Raw genomic sequence first — 9,562 nt, 5'->3', positions numbered from 1 at the left:
CTTGCCTTGCCGTGCCTTGCCGTGCCTTGCCTTGCCGTGCCTTGCCGTGCCTTGCCGTGCCTTGCCTTGCCCTGCCTTGCCTTGCCTTGCCTTGCCTTGCCCTGCCTTGCCTTGCCTTGCCGTGCCTTGCCGTGCCTTGCCTTGCCCTGCCTTGCCTTGCCTTGCCGTGCCTTGCCCTGCCTTGCCGTGCCTTGCCTTGCCGTGCCTTGCCTTGCCCTGCCTTGCCTTGCCCTGCCTTGCCTTGCCGTGCCTTGCCGTGCCTTGCCGTGCCTTGCCTTGCCCTGCCTTGCCTTGCCTTGCCGTGCCTTGCCGTGCCTTGCCGTGCCTTGCCTTGCCCTGCCTTGCCTTGCCTTGCCGTGCCTTGCCTTGCCTTGCCTTGCCGTGCCTTGCCGTGCCTTGCCTTGCCCTGCCTTGCCTTGCCTTGCCCTGCCTTGCCTTGCCTTGCCGTGCCTTGCCGTGCCTTGCCTTGCCCTGCCTTGCCTTGCCTTGCCGTGCCTTGCCTTGCCCTGCCTTGCCTTGCCTTGCCTTCTTGGCTGATTTCTCTGCATGAACTTTCTATGACATCTTGAATTCTCACCAGGGACATCTGGTCACTTCCAGACTCCATGACACAGATCATCTTCGAAGTGAGATTCCATCCATTATCTTATTGGTCCCCCTTTGAGTCCACTTTTGGGGTCAGATCGGCTTGTCGTCCCACCTCTGAAATGGTAGGGTCCCCCTTTAGGATTGGTTTTCCCTTCCCCTTGAGGTGGTTTTTCCCCTTTTGAAATCTAATTCACTTGATACTGGTATTATATAGCCATATAAATAATCTATCATAAGTGTATCAGCTATTATATTGTTGATAAGTTGCTTCACTAATTATAAGTTTGCAGTACCCTGTAATAATATATACCTGCTTGGTTATTGCTGCTAGTGCTTGTTGCAATATGATTGGTAGATGCTATTATTAACTGCTGCCATGCTATTAATTGCTACTATATGATTGATTGCTGATAGAACTTCTAATAACTTGAGATATAAATATATTATGTCTATTAATCATAGGTATACCTGCTAGCGGTGATTTTGTGGTAGTATACTTGCTACTGGTGATTATTTGTGCTAATCTGTAATAAAGAAATTTAAAGCATAAAGGCCTCTGTGCCTTTCTGTATTTCAGAATCCGATGAACCTGCGGTCACGATCTCTCTACACCTGCAAGCTGGGTAACCCTTTAGGTTGTGACAAGCTGACCCTGAGCCAAAGGATGCAAAGAATTTCTCTCCCCAAAGTCAGCATTGAACAAGACAGTGGCAGACCAGATTTCACACAATTTTAGGAGTTCTTAATTGCTTCATAATACCATGACATTCAGTAAAAATGAGCAGCCATCTAATTTCTGATACACGATTTGGTGGTCTGGAAGACACAGAATCACAGAATGGTTGAGGTTGGAAGTGACGTCATGTCAAGCCCCCCCCTGCTCAAGCAGACCCACACAAAGCCAGTTTCCCAGGACCATGTTCAGATGGCTTTTGAATCTCTCCATGGAGGGAGACACTCTCCAAATCACAGCTTCTGTAATACGTGGTGACAAGGATGAGGTGTCAAGACATTTATGCGAAAATGGTTGCATCATTTTTCTTGCCTCCACCAGAAGATTAATGAAAATTGAGTCCATGAGGCTTCTGGTATCAAAACATTAGAGAACCACTGCTTCAGGAACATGAGCAACATCTTTACCACAAATACTATCATAAGCATGTGGTAGCTGTTGGAATTATTCATCACAGCATGTCAGTGTGCTTGCCAGTGACCTCATCTTGTCCCTTTGGCAAGTGAGTAGACAAAGCAGCATAAACTGCAGCAGAGCCCTAAAATACAATTTAAATAGATATCCATTTGTATTTTCAGATCTTACATTATATTAATTTAGGTGTCAGCCTGGGACAAATGTTTGCCAGCAATACTTGAAGCCTTTCAGGTCTGCAAGGGGGTTTCTGATGACCACATGTTGGGTCTTCTCTAAAGATTTCTAAGGAAACACCACAGCTGTCTGGGGTGTACATCAAATTTCAAGTTCACACTTGTCTGAGGTAGACGTGATCCAAACAACTGGCTAGATGAGTACAGTTGGTAGACTCATGTCAGAAAAGGAAAAAACCAAACATTTCTGAATTCCCTAAACTGCTGTAAGTTTGATCACCTGGATAGTTCCTGTAAAACTATCTCACAAATGACATAATGCATCAAAGAGTGTGACTTTATTGTATAACTAGTAATGAAACATATGTAAATGTAGGAAGAGATTGTCTTAATGTTGGCAGTAAGTGTTGACTGTGGATGTTGCTCCAGCCAAAGATATCATCTGACTTACCAGAGCTGGACACAAAATCTGAATTTTGCCAGATTTCACCCTGGTAAGGAAAATTAAAATACCTGTGGGATACTGACTAGACATGTCTACTTGGTGTGTCCCTCAGCCCATCTGCACATGAATCCCCAGTACTGGGATGTTTCATGATAATTTCCATCAACTTCCAGTTTTACAGCTCTGCAGATAATGGCTCAGCCTATATATTTATACTTCTAAATTACATAGGGCACAATCCTATGCATTGCAGTGCAATGCAAAGTCTGTTGTTTAAACTGTTAACACAGGCCATAGCTCATCAACACTTTCCAGACAAACCCAGGGTAAAGTTTAGGATTTCCCAAGGACCAAGGACCACCCCCAACTAATAGTTTAGGATCCAGCCATACTGTCTGGCATGTAACAGCAGTAGCTGGGCCCAGTCAGAGGCAGAAGGCAGGGCTGGCAATGCTCACAACACTTGGATACGTATACATATACATAGATATATAACTGTATAGTCCCAGTTGTAGAATAGAAGGGCTACATGCTGTTGCTTACATGGATAAACAAAGCTGCTTCACCTTACAGTGCAGTAAATTTAGTACATTTGTGCTCTGTATATCACACAGGTAGTGGAGTTAAATGCTGGGGGAGGATATATGGAGGTTAGTAGCAGTTCTTAGGCTAAGAGAATAGTTCTTGGTGGGTTTAGAAGCCACAGGTTGAATACTACTATGCAAACCATCCAAAAAGGTTTAGTAACTGCTGTCTCCTATAAAGGCCACATTTGGACCTGAATTCTCTACGGTGGAAAGCATGGAAAGGCTCAAGGTGAAAATAAAATTCTGTGTTGGTTTATGGTTTGTTAGCAGTAATGAGACAACTATGTACCCTCAGCAAAAGCTTGGCAATGACACCAAGCTGAGTGGCATGGTCAACACACTAGAGGATAGGCACCTTGACAGGCTTGAGGTGGGCTGATGTGAACCTCATGAAGTTCAACAAGGCCAAGTGCAGCACCTGGGTCAGGGCAATGCCCAGTATCAGTACAGGCTGGGCAGAGAATGGATTGAGAGTAACCCTGAGGAGGAGGGACCTAGGGGTGCTGGTGGATGAGAAGCTCAGCATGGTCCAGCAATGTGCACTTGCTGCCCAGAAAGCCAACCGTACCCTGGGCTGTGTCAAACGCAGCGTGGCCAGCAGGGCGAGGGAGGTGATTCTGCCCTTCTGTGCCACTCTTGTGAGACCCCCCCACAGCTCTGTGTCAGTTCTGGGGCCGTCAGCACAAGGAAGACACAGATTTGCTAGAGTCAGTCCAGAGAAGGGATATGGAGATCAGAGGGCTGGGGTACCTCTCCTGTGAGGACAGGCTGAGAGAGTTCGGGTTGCTCAGCCTGGAGAAGAGAAGGCTCCAGGGAGACCTTATTGTGGCCTTTCAGTATGAAGACAGACTTTTAGTAGGGTCTGTAGCGACAGGACAAGGGGCAATGGTTTAAAACTAAAAGACTGTGAATTTAAATTAGATATTGGGAAGAAATTTCAATGATGAGGGTGGCGAGGCACTGGCCCAGGCTGCCCAGAGCAGCTGTGGGTGCCCCATCCCTGGCAGGGCTCAAGGCCAGGCTGGACGGGGCTGGGAGCAGCCTGGGCTGGTGGAAGGTGTTCCTGCCCATGGCGGAGGGGTGGGAACGAGATGATCTTTAAAGGTCCCTTCCAACCCAACCCATTCAATGATTCTATGAACTAAAGGCCAGAACAACTTCCTTGAGCTGTCTCTAAGCATGACCTGACTAGCTCTCCCTGCTTGTTAGCCTAAAGGTAGGCTCTTGCTGTAGAATAGGAGGAAGTCACCATCCATAACACGATGTGATACCTTAGGTAGATATATTGTTCTTGGCGAACACCCATGGAAAGTTTCCATGTATCCTGACCAGAGGATCCTCCTCCCAATGGCCCATGAAGCTGATCTGAATGCAGACCTGACTCAAGGAGGCACGGGTGGGGTTGATACATTCCAGAAGATACTTCTCACAACTGTCGCTACCATTTGGGGAGATTTCTTACATAGTGTTTTCATTTGTTCCATTTTTTGTAACAAAAAGACAAAGCCATACTTACTGTTCAGCAGAGAGCTGAAATGTGTGCTCCAGTTCATTCTCGTTAAGGACAAGGTGAAATAATAGATACTTCTGGCATTTTTATTCACAATCCTCTGATTATAACAAGTTTTTAATACATGCATTTTCTTAGATAATTGTTTAAATGCTGTTTTGAATATGAATCACTTTTCAAATAAGGGTCTAAATCATTATGGGCCCTCAATATAAGGGTGCATTGCTCAGGTAGAAAAAAACAGGGATATCTTTCTGTCCAAAATATGGAATAATTAGAACACCATGGAAACTGTCTCAGTCCTACAGCAGAAATAGTCCTATTGCACAAACTCCTGTAAAGTAGAGGTGGGATGGCAAACCAAACATGTTGGTGGATGGCTCAACATTTCTGTGCATTTTGTATCTCCATCACCAGGCACTGGAGGAGCCAAATTGCCCAGTAGTCATAACAGCTCAGTCCTCTGTGTAAAGATACAAACTCCAGCTCAATTTTACACTGGAAAACCACATCATCATCACCTTTGCTTACTACTGGGAATGGCAGGTTAATCTAGACATAAAGATATGCTTATTTAAACAGAAAAGTGATTGTGAATCCACTGAGTTCAGCTTCTGCGCTTTTGTGTGTGTAACATAACAGGCTTGACATATATTGGGCTTTTAGTGCTTTTGTAGTTGCAGATTATTCAAAATAGCCAAGATAATCAAATGGTACTAAGTTTTTGCCTAATATATTTCCGCAGCAAAAATAGTTCATAATCTCATTTGGAACTGATACAGAAAAATATTTCTTGCCATAATTCTGGTAAATAAACAAACCTTTATCTACAATGTCCATTTTTAAAAATTAAAATCAATGGACTTTTTATGAAAGGGGTGAGAATGCATCTTCAGTCTCTAGGAAGACTGTAGGAATAAATGGTATAAAGATAGGAAGTATTTTGAGATACTCGTCTTTATTTTTACCTGTTCTGAGTTTGTATCTCGAGCAATACCTGATCACATCCATGCTGAGAAACCTTTTCTGACTTTGTCATGCCTGTTTTCAAGTGGTAGAAGCTGTGCTCAGATTTTTTGCCTGGCTCTTGCTATAGACATCAGTAGCATGCAATGTGATCAACACAGTCAGAATATGAAGCTGTCTCTGGGTTAATTTACCTGCTGATATTACAGTAAATTATTATGGCAGTCATGGTACCATTGGTTTCAGGATCTGTGGAGCCTCATATATATTCTGAAGACAATCTTTGTAATAGGTATTCTTTAGCTATTAAATTGTGCCACACCTGGTGCAAATTTCAGCTAATCTCTGCCATTTACTTAGACACTATCATTTAAAATCAAATACACTCTTACAATCATTTCACAATCAGTTCAGCCTGGCTTAACACAGAATGACTCCCAGTAACTCCCAAGTGAGCGTCATATTTAAATAATCCTGATATTTTATGTCCATTTTAATGAGCAAATGAAAATGCATTAAAAGTAGCTTTAGACTTATTTTTATAGAATTAAAAAAAAAAAAAATATCTTACATTGCCCTTGAAAAACAAATTCCACCACAGAGTACTGGTAGAAGCACTGCAGATCAAACAGAATCCAGTTCTTGATGCTGAGGCCCTTCTATACTAGTGTTTGACTCAACATTATGGCAGATGTGCATGGTTTTGGTATGCATGAAAGTGCAGAGAACAGCTTTTAGCACTGAAAGCCGCTCTGTCAGCCGAGGAGCACAGCAGCTATCTTTGTGTTCTCTCTAATACCATGTGTATATTATGGAATAGGCAATTTGCAGCCACGCTGACTGTTTACCAGCTGAGGACTCCCTCACAGTACAGCCGTTCCCAGCTAGCTTTGAGGAATTCACTCGCATTCTCCAGAGGTTAAGTCTCAAAAAGGGTTTTAGGCAATTTGTTCTGTACTGGGTCTCAGTAATATTTAATATAGTTTTGCAAATGCCAGAGGACAGAAGTTGAAGCACTCATGGTCAGGCAGCACCTGAAAAGCAGATTGGAAAAATGGCTGGAATAAGCAATTAGATTGTTAAAAGATTTTACCCAGAACGTCAAATCATGTTCTCAAAATATAATGTAGGACAGATGTTTGCTCCACATTAGAGGAAACTCAAGGATGCAAGATTAGAAGGGACTTTCTGAGCTCTTAAGTCTAGTCCCACCAATATTACAGATAACTGAATTAGTTTCTTTTCAGTTCATAAAATGTCCTCTAAAAAGCAGTCTATATTTCTTGTCACAATAAGTTGTTTCCAGACTTTGGCCAAGAGCTGTAAACTATTAACAGCTGCTGTTGGGTTGTTAAGGGAGTATGTTAAACAGAAATACAGAATATACCATTCCTCAGTAACAAGAATTGACTTCTTGCTAAACATGAATTATCTTTCATCATAGAAAATCAATATTATATTTTTCTCTGAGTACAGATCCGGATTCCTGACTGAAATTTACATCATACAAGCACTGATATTCTTTAACCAGGAAGAGCTCTCCCAACTGTCCTCCTTGAACAAGGGAAAGCAGGAAGGAGACTAGCAAAATTTTAGATATAAAAAGATAAGATAAAATCATAGTCTTTCATTTTTTAACCAGTTCATGTTTAATCACCATTTTCTTTGAACCAGTAGAAGTATTCAGAGACCTTGTGGTGCCATGGATAACAAGTTGAAAGCCTTGTTAGAGTAAGGCAGCAGTATCTTAGCCAAATTTCAGTAATTTCAAAGCTTAGTCAGAGGCTTGTGAATGGATCACAACTTCTCTGCTTGTTAAGTTTTAACAATTCACCACGGAACAGTTCAGCAACCTTTATAGACCCTTTCTCTTGAATGTATGCAAGGTGCTACCTTGGAAGTAATCAGCTCATAGCAAAAAGAAACTATGAGATCATGGGGCAGATCATGTGCACATAGTTTAAACAGAAAGTAAGTTGGTTGCGTTTGTTTAATCATGAGCACTCAGCATCTCTCTCTTGCATTTTAATGGCATGCTTTGTAGCTCTAATCTTGCAATTTAACAGGAGAAAGGAATAATGCAAATATTTGCAGTGGTGGAGAGGTACTGATATTTAATATTCAGAGTAACCATAAAGATAGGAACCCTGCATAAAGTTCATGGCCTTATGCATTCACAACATTAATTATGAAGGATGATATTAAGGCCTTTTAAAAGAGCAGGTAGCCCCTTTTGCTTCATTTCCTTCAATTTCATTTGCTTCAATTAGATCCCTAGAAATAGGTAATAAAATCTAGTTAAGTTGTTCACTTGCAGTTATAAAAATATTTTCAGAGGTTTGACATTGGACCATTATTTTTTAAAAATCGAATTTAACTAAAGTGCTATAGATTCGAAGTGCTGTTATAACAATCAGATTCACAGATTCAAGTGATCTGTTTTTTCTTGAGACAGTCATTGTACCTACAGTTCAAAATCAAAGTTTACTTAACAGAAATCTCTTTTCAGAGAGCCTGGGACATTCAGGCAAGCTGATTTCTGGTCTATTTCCTTACTCAACATATGCTGTGGGATTTCATGCCCTATTTCCTGCTTTGAGGACAAATCTTTTATGAAAATTGAAGAAATTAGGATTGCACAGAATAACCTTAACCTTTATAGTAATTGCTCCATGTACCTGTACCCTGGTTGCATGATTGTTGTGTGTCGGTTTGTTCACCTGAAAAAAGTCTCTTCCATGACATCTCAGTGATGATTTATAATCAGTTGTCCTGAAAGTGGGTGGTAGTAATCTCATATTTGCATTTCCTTCCGGATAAACAGGGAGATAAAGCAAGGATTACAAAGTTTGAACCTGGGCCATGGCAAATGAATCTTCAGGGTAGCTAGAGTATCCTTTTTTCCCTCACCTTTGCTGCTGTAGAAGGCCAAAATATTTGCTATTTTCTTACCTTTATTCAACCTCTTCTCTAATGTAAAGGGATATAAAATGCTCCAAAAGGGATAGATATGGCTTTTCCAATATAGTATATATTAGCATATACTTTATCCCATAATTTAGGTACATGTTTTCCTATTGCTTAACCTCCTCCTTTTTTAGAGGTGGTATGAGACACAGGTATTTATAAGCCGTATCATCTCCAACACTATTTCAGAAAATTGCTGACTGCTCACAGTATTAAAATATTACTCCCGTGATATCGACTGGCTAGCGAAATAATGAATTTCCTTTAGCTGGCACTGAATGTAATGGATGATGATTATACAATATGTGACCTTTTCAATGCTTATAAATATTATACGTGCTTTTACAGAAGACAGTTTCAACACTGTCAAAATATTTACTTACTTATTGTGGATTTGGGCTTATAATGAGCTGAAGGATCCTGCCTCATCCATCCAAAGTAATTGAAGGCATAATTGACTGAAAGCAATTTCTACCAGCCACCTGCATGAAGGAGCATTTGTTGAAATTGCCTTTTCCCTGTAAGCAATTATCAGATTTGTTACTGACAGTATCACATCGAGCTTCATTAACCAACAGCTCCTGAATCCTGCAAAACAGAACATGCTTAATTATAATCCCAGCCTACTATGCTTATTATTGCAAATGCATCCTAACCATAAACATTAAATTTATTAATTGGAGCTTTAATGCTAAATGAAGCAATAGCTAACGTAGATTTTTCTAGTTTGCGTTTGGCATGGAGGTTGTGTTGTTGGACAGGGAAACACTATAATTATTGCAACTGAAGGGAGTTTTTATCACCTCTAATATCTCTGAAAACTGAGATGTGGTATCATGCTAGCTGGCAACTTTATATTGCAGCACTCTCACTGCTAAACAATAATTTTGTGGGCAGTGGAGCTACTGAGCTGCAGATGCGATTTAGCTGACAAATTAAGATGTCTACAAGTGACTACACGTAGGTGTGCGCTAGGTATTCAGATCACATTGCAGTCAACAGAGCTCAGACAATACAGCGAAACCTATAGCTGTTCTGCTGACCACGTGTCTGGCTGAAGAGCTCCAAGACTATCACCAACTTTCCCCTGTTAGGGGCACAAATTTCCATTTTTGTTCTCTATCTAGTCAGTGATTTTCACATCATTTTAGGTTACATACCTACAATGAGTCTGAT

This window comes from Falco cherrug, chromosome 6, assembly GCF_023634085.1.
Source record: "Falco cherrug isolate bFalChe1 chromosome 6, bFalChe1.pri, whole genome shotgun sequence".
Taxonomy (NCBI): Eukaryota; Metazoa; Chordata; class Aves; order Falconiformes; family Falconidae; genus Falco; species Falco cherrug.
This window is presented reverse-complemented; position numbering follows the sequence as displayed.